Genomic DNA, 25,743 nt, shown 5'->3' with positions numbered 1-25,743 from the left:
AGCTCCTTAAGTAGCTGATGGTTTTTAAACTCAATATGTAATTGTTTAGGAATTTATAAAGGTTGTATTGCTCATAAAAAATGCACTTCCACCCTTTCACTGTATTTTACTGAAGTCTTCATCTTCATTCATAAACATTTAGGTCACACTGGAAGAAAAAAAGGCCCTTGCTTTATAAGTCTATCTTGAGAATCAGTACTTTCATTTTTTTCATTCATTCATTAAAAATTGATATTATGGACAGCCTATTTGTAATAGATTCTGTTCCTAAACTTTCGGCAATAGAGGGTCATAAGGAGACAATAGGTATATATGAAGTAAATAGAAAAGAGATGTTAGATTGCACTATATGCTATGAAAGAAATAAACAACGTAATATGATAGAGAGTAAAGAAGAGAGGTACTCAGGGAAAAATGAAGAAAAACATGGTAAAAAGATAAAAGTAATAGAAACAACAACAGGGAGAAGAAAGGGAGTTATATGGCAGGTTGAATCACCGAATAGTAATTCATCCTGTGACTAGGTGAATGGGGCAGAGAAAGTTCTTAGAGAATAGACAAAGAATGTTTTCATGAAAGAGGCAAATATCCCAAAAGGGGAGTGCTTCTTACAATGGACTCTCTAAGAAGTTCATGCTTATTCTTCTTAAGTTCCAAATATTTGGAATCTATTTACAGCGAATTGCAGTAGGTTATGGGTGGCTTTCTAGACGATTGAGACATAAGCACAGAGCCGAGGGTGAGATTTCACTGATATATTACTGAACCTGCCCTAAAGTAACATCATGAATATTTTAGTCATCTCCTTGCTCAGTGTGCACAAAACTTCTCTACGATTATTAAAACATTGAGATGCATTCCTATGTCCTTCAATAGTATTATTTGTCACCTCCTTAAGTTGTAGAATAAAATAGAAGAAATATCCAAAATTTAGAGTACATTTATAAAGATGCCCAGACAGGTGAGCATTTATTAAAATTAAAACAAAATGGCAATATCTTATTCTGTCTTTTTTGTTTAATTGATTTTTATTTAATTGATTGGCATTTTAGCAGCTGTTTTAACACATTATTACAAAGATTATAATAATGCCTTTCATCTGAAAATAGTTCTTTGGTAGCTGGGAGTTATAATTTAAACAAGTAATTAATAAATGTTGATTCCCAGAAACATTTTTGTTGCACAATATAAACACGCTCAAGGAAAGCATAAATACTTCTAATACTAATCCTGAAAAATAATGTATATCCTATTAGATCACAGAAAACAAATAATGTGTAATAAACTAGAATTGAAGTCTTCCTGGTTTAGCTATCAGACTATAGCTAGCCACCGAGAAGGAGCCTCCCTCCTTTGTTGCAACTCTATTCTGGCTTGTGTACACCTATCACATGCAATTGCCTGATGAGAATTAATTGTAGGTGAAAGAAATGATAGTTCCTTTTAACTGACATACACTGGAATTCAAAGGCAAGGATTCAACACGAAGTAGAGGACAATCATCCTTCACCATTTCTTCAAAGCCCCAGAGTGCATGGAACTTATACTTACCAACAGGTAAAGCCTCCTGGAATTTTCTCACTTCGTCAGGAGAATCTTAGTTTATCCCAGAGGTAATCATTTGGTGGTGGTAGCAGAAAAAGAAGAGAGCACCATGACTAGACTCTTATAAAACCCTATTTTGACAAAGTTAAAAAATGTGTAAATGTATAAATACATTTTTTCCTCTTTAAAAGTGATGCTTTGTGTTTTATTAATTATACTACCCATTTGTACGTGTGTGCATTCACAATGTGCCAAACACTGTTTTAAGTATTTTATTTGCAATTTTTACGCAACCTTATTAGTTTGATAGCACTACACTCATTTATACAGATAAGGAAACTATGGCACAGATAATTTAAGTCTTTTATCCATGATTTGCTAAGTAGTTAAGTAGTGAAGCTGGGATTCAAGTCCAGTAGTCTGATTCTAGAATTTTTATGCTTAACAGGATAGGTATCTAGCACAGGTAGTTCCCACTTGTTTCTCCATTTCCAAGTAAATCTAGTCTGAATACATACCTTTGCCTATTATCCCATTTTATTAACATAAAGGATATTACTAGGCTATATCTAATTTTAATTTCTATTTTAAATTTTTGTATTTTGTAGTGAAATCATTGTCTTGCTATACACAGTAGCATGTAGATTTCCTTTGCCATTGACATTAATGTTTTAAGAAAAAATCCTATAAAGATCAGAAGACATTAAAAAGTTTCCTAGGAACAACCTGCTCCTGAATGACTACTGGGTACATAACGAAATGAAGGCAGAAATAAAGATGTTCTTTGAAACCAACGAGAACAGACACAACATACCAGAATCTCTGGGACACATTCAAAGCAGTGTGTAGAGGGAAATTTATAGCACTAAATGCCCACAAGAGAAAGCAGGAAAGATACAAAATTGACACCCTAACATCACAATTAAAAGAACAAGAAAAGCAAGAGCAAACACACTCAAAAGCTAGCAGAAGGCAAGAAATAACTAAAATCAGAGCAGAACTGAAGGAAATAGAGACACAAAACACCCTTCAAAAAATTAATGAATCCAGGAGCTGGTTTTTTGAAAGGATCAACAAAATTGATAGACCGCTAGCAAGACTAATAAAGAAGAAAAGAGAGAAGAATCAAATAGAGGCAATAAAAAATAATAAAGGGGATATCACCACCGATCCCACAGAAATACAAATTACCATCAGAGAATACTACAAACACCTCTACTCAAATAAACTAGAAAATCTAGAAGAAATGGATAAATTCCTCGAAACATACACCCTCCCAAGACTAAACCAGGAAGAAGTTGAATCTCTGAATAGACCAATAACAGGCTCTGAAATTGTGGCAATAATCAATAGCTTACCAACCAAAAAGAGTCCAGGACCAGATGGATTCACAGCCAAATTCTACCAGAGGTACAAGGAGGAACTGGTACCATTCCTTCTGAAACTATTCCAATCAATAGAAAAAGAGGGAATCCTCCCTAACTCATTTTATGAGGCCAGCATCATTCTGATACCAAAGCTGGGCAGTGACACAACCAAAAAAGAGAATTTTAGACGAATATCCTTGATGAACATTGATGCAAAAATCCTCAATAAAATACTGGCAAACAGAATTCAGCAGCACATAAAAAGCTTATCCACCATGATCAAGTGGGCTTCATCCCTGGGATGCAAGGCTGGTTCAATATATGCAAATCAATAAATGTAATCCAGCATATAAACAGAACCAAAGACAAAAACCACATGATTATCTCAATAGATGCAGAAAAGGCCTTTGACAAAATTCAACAACTCTTCATGCTAAAAACTCTCAATAAATTAGGTATTGATGGGACGTATCTCAAACTAATAAGAGCTATCTATGACAAACCCACAGCCAATATCATACTGAATGGGCAAAAACTGGAAGCATTCCCTTTGAAAACTGGCACAAGACAGGGATGCCCTCTCTCACCACTCCTATTCAACTTAGTGTTGGAAGTTCTGGCCAGGGCAATTAGGCAGGAGAAGGAAATAAAGGGTATTCAATTAGGAAAAGAGGAAGGCAAATTGTCCCTGTTTACAGACGACATGATTGTATATCTAGAAAACCCCATTGTCTCAGCCCAAAATCTCCTTAAGCTGATAAGCAACTTCAGCTAAGTCTCAGGATACAAAATCAATGTACAAAAATCACAAGCATTCTTATACACCAATAACAGACAAACAGAGAGCCAAATCATGAGTGAACTCCCATTCACAATTGCTTCAAAGAGAATAAAATACCTAGGAATCCAACTTACAAGGGATGTGAAGGACCTCTTCAAGGAGAACTACAAACCACTGCTCAATGAAATAAAAGAGGATACAAACAAATGGAAGAACATTCCATGCTCATGGGTAGGAAGAATCAATATCGTGAAAATGGCCATACTGCCCAAGGTAATTTATAGATTCAATGCCATCCCCAACAAGCTACCAATGACTTTCTTCACAGAATTGGAAAAAACTACTTTAAAGTTCATATGGAACCAAAAAAGAGCCCTCATTGCTAAGTCAATCCTAAGCCAAAAGAACAAAGCTGGAGGCATCACGCTACCTGACTTCAAACTATACTACAAGGCTACAGTGACCAAAACAGCATGGTACTGGTACCAAAACAGAGATATAGATCAATGGAACAGAACAGAGCCCTCAGAAATAATGCTGCACATCTACAACTATCTGATCTTTGACAAACCTGAGAAAAACAAGCAATGGGGAAAGGATTCCCTATTTAATAAATGGTGCTGGGAAAACTGGCTAGCCATATGTAGAAAGCTGAAACTGGATCCCTTCCTTACACCTTATACAAAAATTAATTCAAGATGGATTAAAGACTTAAATGTTAAATCTAAAACCATAAAAACCCTAGAAGAAAACCTAGGCAATACCATTCAGGACATAGGCATGGGCAAGGACTTCATGTCTAAAACACCAAAAGCAATGGCAACAAAAGCCAAAATTGACAAATGGGATTTAATTAAACTGAAGAGCTTCTGCACAGCAAAAGAAACTATCATCAGAGTGAACAGGCAACCTACAAAATGGGAGAAAATTTTCACAACCTACTCATCTGACAAAAGGCTAATATCCAGAATCTACAAAGAACTCGAACAAATTTACAAGAAAAAAACAAACAACCCCATCAAAAAGTGGGCGAAGGACATGAACACTTCTCAAAAGAAGACTTTTATGCAGCCAAAAAACACATGAAAAAGTGCTCACCATCAGTGGCCATCAGAGAAATGCAAATCAAAACCACAATGAGATACCATCTCACACCAGTTAGAATGGCAATCATTAAAAAGTCAGGAAACAACAGGTGCTGGGGAGGATGTGGAGAAATAGGAACACTTTTACACTGTTGGTGGGACTGTAAACTAGTTCAACCATTGTGGAAGTCAATGTGGCGATTCCTCAGGGATCTAGAACTAGAAATACCATTTGACCCAGCCATCCCATTACTGGGTATATACCCAAAAGACTGTAAATCATGCTGCTATAAAGACACATGCACACGTATGTTTATTGCGGCACTATTCACAATAGCAAAGACTTGGAACCAACCCAAATGTCCAACAATGATAGACTGGACTAAGAAAATGTGGCACATATACACCATGGAATACTATGCAGCCATAAAAAATGATGAGTTCATGTCCTTTGTAGGGACATGGATGAAATTGGAAATCATCATTCTCAATAAACTATCGCAAGGACAAAAAACCAAACACCGCATGTTCTCACTCATAGGTGGGAATTGAACAATGAGAACACATGGACACAGGAAGGGGAACATCACACTCTAGGGACTGTTGTGTTGTGGGGGGAGTGGGGAGGGATAGCATTAGGAGATATACCTAATGCTCAATGACGAGTTAATGGGCGCAGCACACCAGCATGGCACATGTATACATATGTAACTAACCTGCACATTGTGCACATGTACCCTAAAACTTAAAGTATAATAATAATTAAAAAAATAAAAAATAAAAAGTTTCCTAGGAGTTTTGGATTATTCTTTACAAATTTGACCATTGTTATTTTCTTTTGAGATGGCATTGAGGTTATTTCCAACTCTGCAGTGTAGCGTGAGTTCAGTAATGGGATATACTGAGTCGTTCACCCCTAGGCAACTGGTTTAGATACAGCCCGAGGTGGGAGAAGCAGAGAACTCTTTTCGTCTGACAGTTTCTTGTTAGTGTGGGTGAGATGAGTTGGTGGTGTCATACTAGTTCCTGTAGTCAGATATCCACACTGTAATTGGCACCAGACATTACAATCTCTTCAGTGAGTTCTTGGAGGACAAATAGAATTACCCTCTCATTAACTCTGAGGAAGCCAACCAGGTGAAGTTTTAATCTCAGAGTGAAAAAGGTACCTACTTGCCTACCCCTGCTATCTAAGTTCTATGTACAAATATAGTTGCTGCATTTTATTCAAACATGATCATTAAGTTAATGGAAAACCCAGGGATTAGAAACATCAAATTGTTTTAATGTCTTTAAAAGAGGACTGGTTTCCTCTCTCCCTCTTTTCTTCTCCTTTTTTTCTCTCTCTGTCTCTGTGTCACCATCTGTCTCCTTTGTTTCTCTTTTACACACACATGCGCACACACACACACACAAGAAATGTCAAGAGATAATATGCAAAATACAAAACTCTAAATAAGGCGTATTTTAAAAATCTGGTCCAATAGTAGTAAAGGTCTTTGCATAATGCCTTGTATTATTTTAAAAAAAAAGAGAGATAAAGAGTTAGTATGTATGCTCTTTTACCACATTTTTTCCTCACCAAAATACGTAAACACCTTCCATTTCACATGGGCATCTAGAGTCTTTAAATGGACAGCCAGAGGGCTAAGAAAGTGAAACTAGCTGGTTTGGATTTATCTCCCTTTCCTTTGTGTCTTGATAATTTAAAAGGCAGAGTAATTTCATCCTGGATTATATATTAATTTTCTGAGTGATTTGTTACATGTTCTTTGGTTCTCTAAATACTCACCAGAGACAATTTCAATATGTTTCTCTTTCCTGAAGTTGCCCTGTTACTTAGGCTTTATTTCAAGCTCTTATTTTTGGACAGAGGGTAATGGAAGAACAGGCCACCAAATTATCTTTACAAAACGAGACAATTTAAATTTGAGCAGTTACCAAGTTATGACTTAACAATCATTTTTATATATGTTCTCTAGATATACCCCACTTAGTTTGCCTGATGTAAGAGTCAGGATAGGAGCATTTGAAATATTTCCATTCCCTTCCACTGCAGTGTTTAAAATTATGTCAAACACTGCAATCTAGTCTTACTATAGCAAATAAGAACATGAGAATGGTGTTCCTTCTATCAAAAGTATAATAGATTGTTATTTTGCAAAATTGAGTAGAGACATATTTATGTTTCATATGCATACTGAATCAAAGAACAAAAGGGATCTTTAGACACCTTCACATTTTGCAGAAGTGAAAATTGAGTACCAGATAGATAAAGTAACTTCTGTAAGATTTTGTTGTTGTTGTTGTTGTTATTGATATATTTGAAAGTTATCTCCTCAAATAAGATCAGTGCTTTACATTTTATCTCCGTGGCAGAAATCACCTTTCACAGTTAACTGTACAATGACAAGCAGAGTCTATATTCCACAAATACAAAGGTCAGTTCTAATACAGAATTCAACTCAGCCTGTGTGAATTCAATGCCAAATTCCTCTCTTTCTTTGAATAATAAATAATATTAACAGTAACAAACACACAAAAACACCATAAGGTATGTGCTTCTTTCTTATTATATAAGGCCCTTTCTAATATAGAAGCAATTGGGTGGAATATGTAATGCTATGAAATTAGTCATTCATAGCATGTAGTCTTGTGGATCTTCCACACAGAATTGATAGATGGCATTAATGTTCTTCTTGCCAAATTCCTCTTCAAGTTTAAAAGGTGAATTTTCTAACTTTTCATCCTTTTTTAAAACCCTTTCCCAAAGAAGTAAACTTAAAGTTCTTTGGGAGTATAATTTAGTCTTTCCAGTTTTCTCTAAAAATTTAACAGGAAAAAAAATGTGGCACATATATATTATTTATTGAAAGTGCTTACTTTTGAAATGCAGTATATTTGGAAGCACAGTTGGTACATGTTTCATTTAAATAGTTAAATGAAATCATTAATAATTAGCTAAAATATTTGTTCCAATACATTCTTCCATGGGATTCAGGATATCAGCCTGCATATCAGTGAAAGTTCTTTACTCTTGCTCAGTTTGTTTGTGGGATGTTTTGGTTTCTTTTAAGTACATACTTTTAAAAAAAAAACTAAATTTGAACAAATACTTTAAGTCTTATTGTTCTTTCCCTAACTTTAGTTCCACCAATTCTACCATGGAAGTGGAAGTGAAAACTAATTCATTAAAAGAAAAAATCCTTCAGTACTAGGAATCTGCATCGTACCGTATTAAACCTATGCTATCATTGGACAAACATAGCAGCTCATTCAAGACTCACGAAGAGACAATGGAGGTAGAGAGAGGACACTGTGAAAGTATCACTGCACTGCTCACCTCCCTCCAAATTCCAAATGCAAACTCTGAATTTAAAAGCAGATTAATGAGCCATTAACAGGTTCCACAAGAGTGTTCTTTCCAAAAGCAATCAATAGTTCCTCCTTTCTTTCCCCCACTATACACACACACACACACACACACACACACACACACACACACACATATATATATATAGTTTCTATGTTCTTAGAGATATTTATTTGATTAATTCATCATTACTGCTATGCTGGAAAATATGCATTTACTAGGAAATAGCTGAAGCCCTAGCTTTTAAGACAGTAACGAATTATTACAGATAATGGAAATTGCATTCAAGCAATAGCACAATAAACAGGTTGTTCTGTGTGGAGTGTTTATTTATTTATTTTTAATTTAATATTCATGGCCAATTCCACATTGTATCTTTTCTAGACATAGTACTCATTAGCCTTCTGAAGTAGAAAAAGTGTGAACTTTAGAGCGGACTCTCAGGAGAACAGCAATTTGGCTCAGGCCCCAATCCAACATTACACAGAGAGTACTGGTGGCTGACAGGATTTCTGTACAAATGGGCTCCTGGAATGCCTCAAACCCTACAGAAATGGCTTTAAATTGTTAACATGTTAGGGCTGAACACAATGCCAGAAAATGTGCTTATATTTTCCCAGATGACAAAGACCACTCCATTATAACTAAGTCTGCACCTGTAAACCTGGTTATGTTAATCAAAATGCCTGACTTATTGTGTGTGGTTTGTTTTGTTTTGTTTTGTTTTACCTGACAAGAGAGTTCCAGACTTGAAGGGAGGGGAATGTCAGGATCCAGAAGAGGTAAGATGTAAGTGTGTAAAACATAATTTCTGTTTCTTTTCTGTGTTTATCTTCTATTACTACAAGGGCAAATACTGTGTGCAGTTCTTAAGAATGATATTGAGGTGAGTGAGGGTTACCAGGAGAGCTGTAGAGCACTTGGGGATATGAAATTAAATGTAGAGGAATTAAAGCATTCCCTAGCATTAGCTAAATATACCAAATGACAGAATAATATTTGTGAAAGATTAACCAATATTTTTCCTATATCCTTAGTCCACATTTGGATACATAGGAAATTTGTGTTTTTAGTCACTCTGCATATGTATGTAACAAAATAATGCAGAAAAAAAGGAAGACTCTTCCTTGCTTTTGAGTCTCAAAAGCTAAGGGCTCGCACAAGTTATAAATAAAAGATTTGGGAAAAAACCTCATGTCTAAGAGCAAGGCCTTTACCACTTCTTCAACTTGAATAACACAATAACAACAGCAAAAATTCCTTAAGGATGTTCGAGTAAAGAGTATAATAGGAGTTGAGATGTCAGTAGATCCTAGAAGTCCACATAGGTTCAGAACATGAGGCAGTGCCTGAAGGGAAATAAATAGAGGAGCAACAGCATAGAAGCCTGGGGCAGATAGGAGGCAGCAGAATGATACATGGGAACTGTCTGCATCAACGTGGACAAAACAAGGGCCAGGTCAAATAATTGGAGCAGCAGGGTTCTGATGCCACATTCCTCTAAATGTCCAGACTAACCTGCACTCAATCACATATTTACCTATTGTCTCCTTAAACTATTGGGTCATAAATTTGGTTACTCTTAACTGGAGATTGGAGTAACCATCCTCCTGGAGATAATTAGAATTACACAACAACTTCTAAACAGTAATATTTAAGAAATATGAAATATCTGAGTTTGGCCAGTCATGGTGGCTCACACCTGTAATCCTAGCACTTTGGGAGACTGAGGCAGGTGGATCACTTGAGGCCAGGAGTTTGAGACCAATCAGACCAACATGGCGAAACCCCGTCTCTACTAAAAATACAAAAATTAGCCAGGCATGGTGGCACATGCCTGTAATCCTAGCTACTCGGGAGGCTGAGACAGGAGAATCACTTGAACCCAGGAGGCACAGGTTGCGGTGAGCCGCGATGATGCCACTGCACTCCAGCCTGGGTGACAGAGTGAAAAAAAAAAAAAGAAAAAGAAAAGGAAAAATCTGAGTTTTTCTAGAATCATGTTTTACATCACTATAAAACTTTATAGGCCGGGTCCAGTGGCTCATGCCCGTAATCTGATCATTTTGCGAGGCCAAGAAGGAAGATTGCTTGAGGCCAGGAGCTCAAGACCAGCCTGGACCATATCATGATACTCTGACTTTGTGAAAAAAATTTTTTTTTTAATTAGTAGGGTGTAATGGCATGCACCTGTGTTCCCAGCTACTCTTGGGAGGGTGAGTTAGGGGGATCACTTGAGGTCAGGAGTTCGAGGTTGCAGTGAACTATGATTGCACTACTGAACTCCAGCCTGGGCAACAAAGTGAGACCATGTCTCAAAAAAATATGTATATAGAACCCACACTGAAAACTTACAGGATATGCCAAAGTCTAGTGGACAACACATAAGGATTAGAAAGGTAAATTAACGCAGGAGTGACTGATACTCAGTGCAGGCAGCTTTGATACTTTATAATTATAATTGTTATACTTTTCTTGAATTCCATAAATTACCTTAATATATGAGAATATGTTCAAGTAGTCTTTTAAATATTTCTCCTTAGTCACAATTACTTACTAATAAAAAAGTGACCATAAAACACTTTTTTTTCTTTGCCTGTCCTTTCATGTCAAGATGTTGCTTGAAAAATTGCGGGATATGCCAAAATCTAGCGGACAAAACATAAGGATTTGAAAGGTAAATTAACACAGGAGTGACTGACATTCAGTGTAGGCAGCTTTGATACTTTAAAATTAAAATTGTAACACTTTTCTTGAATTGAATTCCATAAATTACCTTTATATATGAGAATATGTTCAAGTAGCCTTTTAAATATTCCCTAGTCACAATTACTTATTAATAAAACAGTGACCATAAAGCAGTCTTTTTTTTTTCTTTTTTCCTGTCCTTTCATCTCAAGCTGTTGCCTTGTTTTTATCTATTCTAATCTCTTCTGCCCTGGAAGGTTCTTCTCTAACCACAGCTTTTTGAGCAGACAGGTTAGCAGGGGGATGAAGAATAGGGCTCAGGTGAGAGACAAGAAGCCTGAAGTCTGATTGACCTGCACTTCATATTTTCTGAGTGCTTATGCTCTGTTGCAGCTCACTCAGTTGTTGGCATTATTTAAGTTGTATCTCAAACACAGTAGAAACAGAAGAGAGACAAAAAAGAATACATTTACTTTGAAATGTAATAACTAAATTCAGTTTTTATTAGATTTTAGCTTCTGGACAAAAACTTGGTATTCAATGGAAAAGAAGGCATTTGTTCACTATTAATTGATTATGACCTGCTAACACCACTGGGTCAACTTCACCATCAGATTCTCAAGCTTTGTATAATTTCTGATGGTGAACTGGCTGGTCCCTGGATGATTTCTGGGCATTTGTCTCCTGAAATGCATCTGCATTTATCTTGGTTTTTCTCTCTTTTTTAAGCACCAGCATTTAGTTCTTTGAAGATTTTTTTTTTAATTTCTTATTTTTCAGTGACCTTAGGTTTCTCCCCTGGGTGGGAATTTTTTTTTTATTTGATTTTTTTTTTTCAGATAAATTTTTAAACAATTTCCCTCCTTTCCAGAGCTTTTTACTTACTTCTCCCTTGCTGTTAACTTCCCTTTAGTTTGGTGGGGCTAATGGAGAATAGGAGAGGTCTGGGGCCACTTTCATTGTTACGGAAGTAAAAAGAAAGAAAACTTGGCTTAGAAAGCAAGTTGTTCTAATGGCAAGGAAAATATTCAAGTTGAAACCTCACAGTATCTGCTTTGCCCTCCTCCCTACTGGGTTCCAATTAGTTCAAAGTACATTTTTTATTTTTTATTTTTTTGTAGCACTGTTTATAAGGCATCAGGGAAATGATGTTTGCTCTCTGCCAGTAACAACGATGTTTAAATATACGTGTAACAAGAATGAGCCAGTTTCTACCCCCAGAAAAGGGCTTCTTTGCATGTGCTCTACATAATAATATGTCTTTAGTGCTGTCATAATTTATTTCATTATTGCTTCATGCATACATACATTGTAATTATCAAAAAAGTTTATGCTGAGAAAGTCACCGATGGCTTTATTATTTGCATGCCAGTTCTTTAAAATGGATTTCCATTGCACAATTCCTTTTAAAATAAGTTTTTGCACTTTCTTATAGTGAAAAAGGATGAAACTTTCCAAGTTGCAGGTCCAAGGAAGAAAGTCCAATGATTAAGCTTGAGAAATCTATTCTCCTCCCCTTCACTAAGATTTTCCAGGGGCAGAGAACATCTGGAAGGGATACAGTGTCTTGGAAATGCTACTTAAATCTTCATTGCTGAGAGGCTTACTAAAGCAGTGGGGTACACAGTGACAGAACAGGTATCGGCAGTGCTTTTAAACAGGTAGTTATGACCTGATGGTTTAATTAAGACTCATACACTTAATTCTACCATACATGACTTGTGGGAATTTATCAAATTTGTTTAGATGTTAATTTTATTCAGTAATCCTGTGTGATCCCAAGAAGATAACGTACTAAAAGTAAGGGTAGATGCTCTCCAACCAGTTTAAATTAACTCTGTCCATGTTGAAAAAAACAGACTTCCTCTAAAACCTTCATGTAGCCATAAACTTTTGTGAAGGGAACAGTGTACTGAAGGAGTTAAATACAAAGTCATTGGAATCTAATAACCCTCACGCTGAAATCCAGCACCTCCACCTATTAAAAATGGAAACTTGGACAAGTGGTTTCATCTTTTTTAACCTCAATTTCTGTGGCCACACAGATGCTCTAAGGATTAAATAAAAGAAAATTAAGTGCATAACACTTTATTTGTATCCATTAAAAGGAAATTATTTTAATTCCTCCTATTATGATTATTCTGATAATGTGGTTTTTTTAGTATTATTGTGTGCATCATATAAAATAGTTTTGTTGCCTTGTGTCTTTTTTTGTCCCAGCATTGCTAAAAATAAATAGAGCAGGAACTTGGCAAAATCATAACATTAACATAAAATGTTCATCACTTTATATTTTATTGTATTATATCTTCTATTTTTCAATCACTCCTACCACTAAAATACACACATCAAAAATTATCTAAAATTATTTGCACAAGTTTATTTTGTTTAAAAGTGAAGATAAGACCCACTTCCTACTCCCCCACCCATCTGTTTATTCTATGGCTTCCGATTTTTCTTAATTTCAAAAGCAATCTTTAATTATATGATCAGATAGATGGCCTACACGGTAAGTTTTGGGACCTTACATTCAAAGTGTCTTGGCAATCAAAGACCCTTTCCTGTTTTCCTGAAAGAATGGAGTGAAAAGGAAAGTATAAACAAAGATAAATTTTTTTCTCACAAATTCTCCACTCTGAAGTACCCTGGCACTCTGCTCATACAGTTAACAGTGAAAGTGATTGTGTTGGGATTCCCTAAATTTAATACCATGGCTATTTGCTTTCTAGATTAAAGCTAATATTAGTCTGGGAGTGGTCCAGACATAACTGTGATGAAGATCACTTTTAATGGTTCCCTTCTTTTCTCCTATGAGCAACCCTCTCTATTTACTTCTCACCAACAATTCTGATCCTTTCCCTGTTCTCAAGGTGCCCAAGCCTCCCACTTAAATGCGCTATTCACCTCTCAGAGTACTTAAAGCCCTAATTCGTCTTTTCTCTTCTCCTGTATCTTATGCAATCCAAGAAGGGTACACTCCCTCAGGGATACATTTTAGGTTGTACCAAGGTGTTAATGGATCAATAACTAATATGTCCCATTTCAAGACAACTTTGTAATCCTAGCAGTGTCTCTCAGTGAGAATTTCAAATATATGGGAGAAGAATGAAGATCTGGGATACATACTGGGATGATACATGCTTTTTAGCAATATTTATTTATCCAATAATTTATTTTTCAAATACATCGTAATTGAGCATCTAAGGTTTAGCACTGCCAGTATAACAACAATATAGAATCACTGAACTCAAGCTCTGGCAATGCAGTGAGCTAATACTAGAAAGGGAAACAGTTTTTATGTTTATCAAAGAGATCCATAGAGGAGATTTTACTCAAGCAGAACAATCTAGCCCACTGAAAAGAATCACCAAAATCTTTATATATATATATATATATATATATATATATATATATATATATATATATGTGTGTGTGTGTGTGTCTGTGTGTGTGTGTGCTTTTGTGAGTAGCTTTGTTCGTTACTTCTAAAGACAAAAATATGAAAAGATACTGACCCTGAAATCTCTTGGGAAATGTGTTCATACTGCAAAAGCAGGAAAGCACATGCCTAAACATTTGACCATTGGATGAATATCTTCATAACTCTTTAGGAAATAATTATCTTTTCATTCAGTCAAATGCCTTGCAGACATCTTTAAGGCCTTATTAAAGCCAGTTTAAAAGGAAAAATACACACATTACACAAATTCAGGGAAATGCTTGGAGGTATTCATTCTATATTAGAATATCATTGTCACACTTTGTAAGTATCAAGAAGAGTTTATCTTCATGATCCTTTCAGAATTACCCAGACTCCTCAGGCAATGACATTTTAAAGAGGATTTGGCTGAGAATAAAAGGCTTTTGATGAAAAAAATTAATTTATGTCAGAACTGCACATTCCAAAAAGTAGCCATCTGGGAAGTTACACTGTTTTGTCGTTGATATTCTCCCTGGCTCAAGTGGAAGCTTGCCCTTGGGACCTTTATATCCCACCATTATAGGCCAACATAAAAGTACAACAAGTTTTGTTCCAATAAAAAAATTCTGGATAATTATTATAATTCATTATACATGAACAATGGATTATATTATTATTATTATTTTCAGGGCAGACTATTTGAGATGAGAAAAAACTTTAGTTTTTCTCTCTTTACAAATTGGGACCACAAAAGACACCAGACTACTCTCTTAGCTTTGGAGCCAAAATTAAGACTCTTTTCTTTTTTTTTTTTTTTTGAGACGGAGTTTCCCTTTTTGTTCCCCAGGCTGGAGTGCAGGGACGCCATCTCGGCTCACCGCAACCTCCGCCTCCCAGGTTCAAGCGATTCTCCTGCCTCAGCCTCCCGAGTAGCTGGGACTACAGACATGCGTCACCATGCCTGGGTAATTTTTTTGTCATTTTAGTAGAGACGGGGTTTCTCCGTGTTGGTCAGGCTGGCCTCGCCCTCCCTACCTCAGGTGATCTGCCCGCCTCGGCCTCCCAAAGTGCTAGGATTACAGGCGTAAGCCATCACTCCAGGTCTAATTAAGACTCTTAATTTACTCCTTCTACTGTCCATGGCACAAACCTTATTGGTTTTGATTTATCTTTTCATATTATCGTATCAGTATTACAGCAAAATGAATATAGATAATAACATGAATAATAAAATACCATAATATTACTTCTAGAATTATATTATTAAATAATATATTATTTATACTGTTATAGTATAATAGAATATTAATAATAACTTTAAAATAAAACAAATAATGAAAGGGAAATTGAAAAAATTATCATGATAATGTCTGAAGAAAGATCAGATAAAGAGAAATTTGTGGCCAAGGATTATATTTCCCATATTTATTTTTAATGTTTTACCAGTTATTCCTTTTTAACTTGCAAATATACTGAGAAATAATTATCCTACAAGAAAGTTGGTGCTCCAAATTTTTAAATACCTCACCTCAAGATTCATGGCTTCAACAAATGCTAATTTATTTTGCACACAACCTGAAGATTGGTCAGAGCTCCAGCTGCACATTTGATCACTATTCATGGTTATATTTTACTTTCTGTATACATTTTTGTAGTAAACATGTATGAAATAAGAATCTAACAGTATAAAAAAGTGCTGATTTAATATATTAATAATTAGCTAATTAATGTTGTGTCCAGGAAATCACAGAAGTGATTATCTAATTCCTTAAAAGGCCTCCTAAGTTATTTCCAATAAGTACTTATTTTATCAGACCAAAATGGAAGCATAAGTCAGAAAAATAAATGTATAGACTTATTCCATTCCTGGCATATTACCTGCTACATTGGCACAATCTTGGAAATGTATAGGGCATTCAATAGTTTTTCCTTGATTAACAAGAGACTACAGACTTTAAATTAGGTCTTCTTTCATTGGTACAGTGGAGGGTGCCTCGTATATAGTACAGACAGGAGAAGAACAGGCTGAGAACAACTGCAATACAGAATAGAATTTGCTAATTAGCTACTATGACTTAAAACTTCAAATTTTTCTGTTAATTTGATACACAGAGTGGAGTAGGATGGGATTTGTGGATGTCCAATGCCTCAGAATGTTGGGATGGCTTTTCAAGAAACCATCATTACTATCTAAATAATATGGGAACCATAGTATATGTCAAATTCTCCAAATGAGTATTGTCCACTCTTCCTGAGTGCTGTCTTCATACACTCTTGATTCAGGGGTCAACAAAACAACAGCAGCAGCAGCAGCAGTAATAACAACAACTACAAAAGCAGCATCAAAAACTATCCACTTCTCGGTTACCTTTCTGCCAATAAACAAATGTAAAATATTGATCGCAATGGAAACCTTTTGTAAATAGCAATCCTCAAGTCTTGCGTCTGGCAAAAAAGTGTTATTAACATTTAAAAGTTAAAAATATTTGTGACTTTTGGTACTTAAAACACTTATTTTTCTTAATCTTTTATCTGGAAGTGACGTTCTTAAGAGAATAAATTCAACTTAATTTTGGTCTACCATCAGGTGCATGATTTCAGTATGATGGCCAGGCCGTCTGGCTTCCATTTTCACAGGACACTAGAACTGTCTTCTTTCTTCATTCCATATATTTAGTTTAATTCTCATAATAGCCTATTACATGTCACCACTAGACTTCTATAGAAATTTCTATTTGAGATTGCTGGTTTAATTGAGGTAAAATTGAGATAGATAATTACTGCTAAATTTTGACTAGATATTAGCATTAATTTCAATTGACATTTTGTCTAACAAAATGATAAAAAACAAAAACTTTGATGAAGGTTTCAAATGCTTAATATTTTCTCTAAGTACCAGATACTTGCCTTTTCATTATTTTTGCTATTGTTTTTATTTATTGTGTTTGCGTGCATGTTTGTATCAACTAAATGGGCCAGTCAATCTGGTGAAAAGGGTAAAGTTACTTACATGTGCATTTTCAGGCACAAACTCAATTTACCTTCAGCGACATAAAACATCAAAGGAGGGAAGCATGAAACATATATAAATAAATGTGACAAGTTGGCCAAAGACCATTTATCATCCTGGGAAATGAAGTCACATGATTTATAGTGCAGTAAGCATTTTCAAAATGTGACTTGCAATTGTCTTAAAATCAACAATATGTTCTATTCTGATTCTATTAATTTGAAAGCAAATCAAAACATAGCAAGTTTGTTTTCTAATAATTATACTTATGCAGGATTTGAAATTTAAATTTGGAAGTAAAGAAAAAGGTATTCCAGAGAATTGTAATTGAAAAGGATGCTTACTACTATAATTTTTTATTGAAAGTTCAAGCATTCTTCAAACACCAAGTTTTATGAGACAGAGTGTAAATGTTGATATCCTGAGAGATAAATAGCCCTACATTAAAAATTAGAAACAAAGAACTTCATATATGAGACTGGATAACCTCATTTATTTTATTTTTAAAAAGGTTGCATATCTGCAAATCAAATATCCTCTGAAGAAGAAAAAATGCATTATTCAACACAGTTTTTTTTTCTTTAATGGCTTTTTTTCAGAAGCCTTAAGGTTTCAGATTTTGCATGTAAATAGTAATAAACATTAGTAATGACAATGAATAAAAATGAATGTAAATGGGTTTAATCTGACTGGTGTGATCCTGTTCAATCCTGCCTAACCAAATTCTGAAAGGAAATTTTGAAAACGAATGTGGAGTCTGAGAGATAAAAACGGTGAACCTCGGTATCTGCTAGTCTGCTGTTCAAATGGATAAACCTATGGAATGATGAGACAGGGGAGTTTGAAGAGGCTATCTGATGCATCATTCATTTCTCTACTCACAGATGATGGAGAAACAAAGCCCTGCGAAGAAAAACTATGTCTGCTTTTCCCCTTTGCATCAAGATATTAGAGTCAACTTTATTTGAGCCAATTGTTTTCTCAACTTCACACCCCATTCTATTGCAGTGCCTGCTCATCAAAGAGGAATGACAGATCCTCCTTCATCAACATGTTTTCCTTAGGAATGGTGCCAGGATGCAGGGCATAAGTGAGAGGACAGTCCCCTTGGTTATGAGGTAACTAAAAATAGCCCCCTTTGAAAGCCATCAGAGGTGAGTGTGAAGTTTGCAATCAGTTGTCCTCTTTGCCAATGTCAATCTTCTATTTCTAAAATAAACATTTTAGGAGATAAGAAATCATAAGATAGTTTGATCTTCATTCAGTCTAGATGATTGAAAGATTCTAGTGAAGGACAGCAATAATCAAAGGCTAAATGAGAAATACACAGCAGAAGATAAGCATAGTTTATGGACAGAGATAAAAGGACAAAACGTCCATCTGACATTTATTATAGCAAAACCTTAAAAATGTACACATAGATGTTTCATGGAGCCCTGGATGAGTCAATATTTATATTTTCTAGAAGGCCATCTTCCTGAACATCTGTATTAGAAAACAGGTCCTGAGAATTCTGTAATATTGTCTTAGACCCACCCGAACTTTATAAGGTGAACTTCTGGAATAGCTTTACTTTTCTCACATCATTAGTTTTCAAACAGTCTCTTTTGAGTTTCTCTTTCTTGAACCTGGCAGAACCAGAATATCTTCTTACTCACTTTTATTCAATAACAGTCTCATCATGAGGTATGAGTCAGAAAAGTCTGATATAAATTAAAACATTGTTTTCATATTCAATTTAAAGTCAGGTAATTTTAGGCTTAACTTGGGCTAAGAAACCTAAAGTGGAGAACGGCAGCATGGTCAGATTCTTTACTATTAATTGGCCTCTTCTGTTCCCTCTCCTCTACTTACCTATTGTCTCCAACTCAACCAATATAAAAGTAAAAGTAAAGAAATATCAATTTCTTACTTGACTGATGTGTCATGTGCTAAAATGTTTTTTTGGTGTGTCAGATGCCGAAATACTCTTTCTTATCTCTTGGGGTGTTTTGGGGGGTCATCAGTGACCACCACCTACTGTCCTCCTGGAGGGCTTTCGACTTTACTGTGTTCTGTGGTTGATCCGCCTCTCAATTGGCTACTAACTACCTTTGCCTTAGCTCCAGCTGCTTGCGGGACATCCTGTATAGGCTCTTTCTGTTGTGGTCATCCAGCCCTGGGGAGGAAAACCTGTAGCCAGGATTGTTGCCAGATGTTTTAAGTTTGGCTTTTTGAGAGGTTCTCACTGCCTACCAGAAATTGAGATATTTGTGCCGTGAGTAGAAGTGAATTGTGTTCTTCACTCCTTGCTTTGCCATATCAGGCAATTGTATCCAAACGTTTGCCACTAAAGCTTGCCAGGTCAGAGTCAAGCACTAGCTTCTGCATTGTCTGAACCCCAGAACTACTGATGTAGTCGTCCTCCCCAAATTTGATCTGAAATAGATGAGTTGCCCAATACTCATTGACTTGTCTCCAGAGAAATTCTTACTATCTGTCTTGTGAATCCTTAGCCTTCTCTTTAATGATCTGGTGGTGGGTGATATGTTAAAGGTGTCTGACTCAGCTTTACAGTATTTTCATGTGTTCTCTATGGCTATAACCTGAACATTTACGTTCTCTTAAATTCATATGCTGAAGTCCAGCCCCCCAAGATTATGGTATTAGCAAATGGAGATTTGATGTGGTGATTAGGGCAAGAGGTGGAGCCCTCAGGAATGAGATTAGTGCCCATGTAAAATAGCCAACTTCCATCATTTGAGGACAGAACAAGAAGTCACCGTATATCAGCCTGAAATGAGGCCCTCACAGACACCGAATCTACCAGTGACTAGATATTGGACTGCCAGGCCTCCAGAGTTGTGAAAAATACATTTCTGATATTTTTGGACACCCAGTTTATGTTTTTTTTGTTATATAGCAGCCTGGATGAACTAAGACAATATGGATGGTCCAGCACCAATAGTAAAACTCTGCCAAAGCAGATAATTGGCTTAGTTTCGACTTTACATTATGTAATACATAGGTAGGACATTTTGCAATGTGACACAATAAGTGATAACTATTTGGAATTAGAATTGTCTCTTTGAAAGGGATACCAATCTTAATTTTAAAATAATTTTCACATTTATTTAGTTGAATCTCACATTCCATATTTCTCTCTTCTTCCTTCCCTACACACCTATACTCACTCTAAACTTATTATCCATGGATAATAATGCAACACGGGAACATGAATCTCAATAAGGTTCACTTGATTTCAAACAGAAATGGCAGGCAGGAGTCGGGGAGAAGCTAATAAATAGATGCAGAAGTACCTTGAGGCATTTAAGGCCTGAAGGTATAAAAACTATGTATTAAAAAACAATAGCACAAGTAAGAGAAAAGTCAAAGGTAAAAGTCACTCATTTCATCTGCTTCAATCTTCTCAGTCTCTTGGGTTATCTTTATCTGAAGTTATGTCTCATTGTTTTAGATAGCTTCTTGTTCATTCCGCAACATGTGCATGTGTCTCAAACGTGCTTGTTCATGGCTTCTAGCAATTCTGTTGGAAGAGGATTTCCTAGCAGCATCTCTAGCATATGTGAGCTAAAAATTCAATAATGTATTATAACTCCTTTTATATAATACTGATAGGATGCAGACAGCAGGTATAACTTAGAGTGGTTATAGGTCCAGTTATCACTAGTATGTTCAATTAAATTATGACAGGTCTCATTCTTTGATATTATACCATGAATGACACGGCTTTAAGGCCATTTTCATGGAGCCCTGAAATATCCTAAAGAAAGGGAAAAATATTAGTAAGAATGCCTACAGTGAGACAAAGCTCTATCTGATGAAGTAAAAACATGGCAAACAACAGCTCATCATTCAATAATTAGCAAACTAAAAATTTGTGTCCTAGTTAGCCTTCTATTATTCTAACTATTTGCTTTCAGTCAAAGATTCTTTCCTGACTGTATATAAAAATATATTTCCTGAGTTTTGCTCATGTAAAATGCAACTTCAGCAACACTGTGAAATATGCATATGCATTAATTATCTTGATAGATACAGTCAAAGCAGAAACCCTGAGTTTAATATGTTGACATTTTAACCTTCATTAAGGAGAAATAATTTTTTGCTTGAAATTTTTCTGTCCTTCTATTGACATTAACCACTGTGTTGGCACTTGTAGCCATGTGCTGATCTGTCAGTCAATCCATTCTTAGCATTTTCGTGTCCGAAGGTTGGCTGACCCAAAAAGTTAACAATAGTAATATATTCTGATGATGATGTTGTTTGAGATCTTGGTGATTTTTATTGCTCATTAAGGGACAGGACCTCATGTTTACTTGAATGTCCTGCTGTCATCTCAAATTTAAGAACTTTTTTTTTTTAAGCACCATTATTGACTGGGCATGGTGGCTCATGCCTGGAATCCCAGCACTTTGGGAGGCCGAGGCAGGTGGATCACGAGGTCGGAAGATCGAGACCATCCTGGCTAACACGGTGAAACCCCGTCTCTACTAAAAATACAAAAAATTAGCCAGGCGTGGTGGTGGGTGCCTGTAGTCCCAGCTACTCGGGAGGCTGAGGCAGGAGAATGGCGTGAACCTGGGAAGCAGAGCTTGCAGTGAGCGCCAAGATCACGCCACTGGGCTCCAGTCTGGGCAACAGACTGTATCTCATTTTAACAGTGAGATACAGTCAAAGAAAAAAAAAGCATCATTATTTCCTCTATAATCAATTATTCCTTCAACTAATGTTTCTTTAGTAAATTTGTACCTCTCAAACAAATAAACATTAAGCCATTATTATATGATACAAAATTTTCAATCTTGTTAACAAGCTACACTTGTTTTCAAAAATAAAATTTCTCCAAGGAAGCTAATGATGACAGCTATGTTGCAATGAATAAGAACACCTAGAATGATTTGATGAAAACCATACTCAGGTAGTCATGAGTTTGCTATTGAGTTTCATTTCAATATTATTGCCATGTTTTATTTAATGAATCCATATTTGTAAAACTATATGGAAAAATAGCTGACACATAAAAAGAGCTAGATGAATGTTTATTAAGTTAGTAAAAAATAAAGCCTCAAACATGAAAGGCTGAAAGGGAGGAGAAAGACATCTACAAATATTGATATAAAAGAACATTATGTTAAGACTATCTTTTTATTTCCTTACAGGTGGTCTGTTTAGAAAGATGACACAGCCTTTAAAAAAGTCCAGGCATAGGTATAGAGTGTCTAGACTATAAGAAAGGCAAAAGGACAAAAAGCTACCCTCTGGGAAAATAAAAAAAAATGTTACAAAGTTCATGTTTCACAATTAATGCATACACCAGCGGACATTATATATATGTTTGGATATGGTCTTTTTATCAGCAGTATATAGGCAATGATTAATGACTAAATTGCAGCAGAAATGCATGGCAAGTAAGATGGATGAAAAAATTCATGAATTTTTCTCTTCTTTAATGACAAATAATCTTTACTTAAAGATAAAGATGTTTATACCTTTTGGTTAATTAAGTTGTCTCAATCATAGAGGTAGTTTGATTGAATGTTAGTATACTATTTTAAAAAATAGGAGATCTTAGGCATAAGGACCTACTTTAATGAAAAAATAATTAGGCTTAAGAATGCAAGTGCAAATGGAAGCAGATTCACAATATTATTTTAATATTAAAAATTGTTTAGCTGCCTACCAGGTGCCTGCACTCATTCTACGACTCACGATACATTGCATATATAATACAACTCTGGCCCCATCCTATGAACTTTAAAGTCTTATGTAATCTGGCCTCTGTCTGCCTCTTTGACTTTGGCTGTTGACACTCTCCCACTTACTGACCATGCCTCAGCCTCACTTGGCTTCCTTCAGTTCTTTGAACATTTAGAGCATCTTTTCACCTTAGGCCATTGCATTGCCCATCTTGCTGCCTAGGGTACTCTTGTGTGTACTGTCTTGAAACATCCTTCTCTAACCATCCTAAATATACAGCCACCTTCCCCAACCGTGAAGACCCTTTTTGTCATATAATCCTATTTAGTATTCTTCATAGTATCTATTCCTAGCTGAAAATATTTTTATTACAATAAGCATAGAAATTAACATTCATGAGAGCAAAAACTTGTCTAGTTTGTTATACCACTGTATCTCTGGACCCTAATATTGTATCTGGCTCCAAGAGAGTGTCTAATTAATATTTTTAAGTAAATTGAAAAAGAAATGAGATACATTTCTTGTATTGAAAAAGTATGAAAATTATTTTTGCCCCTCTCCTAAATATTTTCTGTTGATCTTGCACAGATCCTAAAGCTACCAAATAAATAAAAATCCAGATTAATCACAATCAGATAAGATCTATGATCATTTTTGTAAGGGCAAGCAATTTGGAAAATTTTGCAAACTGATTTTCCTGGGAAAGCTGTTTTTTCTTCTCCTTAATCTATAAATCCATTGCATCTATATCCATGTAGGAATCCACGCATGTCTCTCTCCAAAGCACAAGAGAGAAAATACTTCCTCTTGGGATTCTCTATTTTCTGCTGATACCAATCTAACTTGGCGAGATCAGGAAAGTGTATTTCCTTCCCAGGCCATGTTTTTAGAAGGCTTCAGGCTAAAATGATAAAAAAAAAAAAAACAATAAAAATATATTATCTCTATGAAAAGATTTTTTAGGGAGCTTGTACAGTTTGCTTTATACTCCTTGTTCTCTGTTTTTTAAGGATAATGAGACTACGGAGTCCTCACCTCTAGACATATGAATACTTAGGAATATGATATTACTCTTGGGAGCTGGATAATTCTCCATGGTTCATCTTTATTTATCTCGATATCTCTAGAGATATTCTTCATAGTCATTCCTCGTTTTCAAAATTCAGCACACAAACTTGTCCTCCAGGGCTCCTGAAGTTTTTCAGAAACAAAGTATCTTCTTTTGTTGGGTAGATATGAGTGGTTTTTATTTCCTTGAAGGAAATCAAATACATTTAAAACAAAATACATCGCTCCTTTAGCATTATAGAAAACTTTCAATGCTGTAGGTCATATAAGTATTAATAATTACAAAATAATCACTGTCTTGACAATAGGATGGTTTTCAAATGTGTTTTTATATTACATCCTTCTATATGGAAATGTGTGAAGAATTACTACTCTTGTGGATTGCTTCAAAAACACTTTGCCAGGTCATTAATTGTCAGAAATCAGAATATTTAACTGTATATTGAAATTACCCAATATATGTATTCAGTGTATATGTATTTAATATACTTTTTAGTGCACATATGGGCACACATTATTTATATTTGAAAGGAACTGAGAAAGACAGAAATCTGAGTATTTTACAGAATTTATGCAAATAAAAGAGATGACTGCTGGAAGCCAAATTAGCATCTGACTTTTAAGAAGAAACCCTCTTAAAGACAGTTTGGGGACAATCTAGAGAGTCTATATTAATTATTGCTGCTGGCAAAAGCCTAAATATAAATGATAGCCTTTTGATGTGTATATTAAGTATTTGTGGGCACATGATATTCCTAAGACATGATAAGTAACGGGAAAACAGAGCACTGAATCCCATCTATAAGAAGTTTTGATAATATTTTTATCCCTGGTAGTCATAGTAGTAAAAGTTTTATTGAAAAGTGAAGAAGTGGATTTGAGATATTTTGCATAATGATAAACAAAGTATATCTTGAAAATGAGAGTTGAGTATTTGGAAAATGTTGTTAATTCTATCAATTCTTTCTGTCATAGGCTATTACTATAGGGAGCAAAATAAGTTTTGAAAGAATGTGAAATGTAAACATTGATGATAATGTTTTTTAGGTCACTTGTTTTGAAGAAAATCATCAGAAGAACTTTGAACTATAAGATATTGACTATTAAATCATGTTATTTTCTTCATTTGTCAAAATTATTGGCATGTAGCAAATACTTGAGACTTTGAATTGAGTAGATTTTGAGTAGATTTATGAATGAAATCAAAGGACACACAAAAACAGTGTAATTCACCCATCTGGAGACTCTACGTATGAGTTTGAAAACTTTTAGTATGTATGCCAATTAGTCCATCCAGCCAAATAGGCACAACAATTTTCTGATAATAAGAAAAATAAGACCAAGAAGCTAGCTGGAATACTAAGAAAAACAACAGAGGGAGTTAAATTCTTCATTAAAATTGACCACTTCTAGAGGCCTTGCAGGAAATATTAAAATAAGTTCTTTAATGAGAATGAAAATGATACAGGTCAGAAACTTGGATCTGCATGAAGATACACCTTAAAAAAGGAAGAGCATCAGAAAAATGAATAAGTGAAGGTAAAATAAAAATTTTTTTTTAGTTTTAATTGATCTAACAGGTAAACATGTATTTAAAATAACGATAACGTGCTTGACTATATATATAGTGTATGTGTGTGTGTGTGTATGTATATGCTTATGTATGAGATAAATGAATATTTGCATTCAATGCTATAATTTTTTT

The sequence above is a fragment of the Pan paniscus genome, chromosome 13, assembly GCF_029289425.2.
Source record: "Pan paniscus chromosome 13, NHGRI_mPanPan1-v2.0_pri, whole genome shotgun sequence".
In the NCBI taxonomy this organism is placed as follows: domain Eukaryota; kingdom Metazoa; phylum Chordata; class Mammalia; order Primates; family Hominidae; genus Pan; species Pan paniscus.
The sequence above is the reverse complement of the archived record's forward strand: the minus strand, read 5'-3'. Positions refer to the sequence as shown.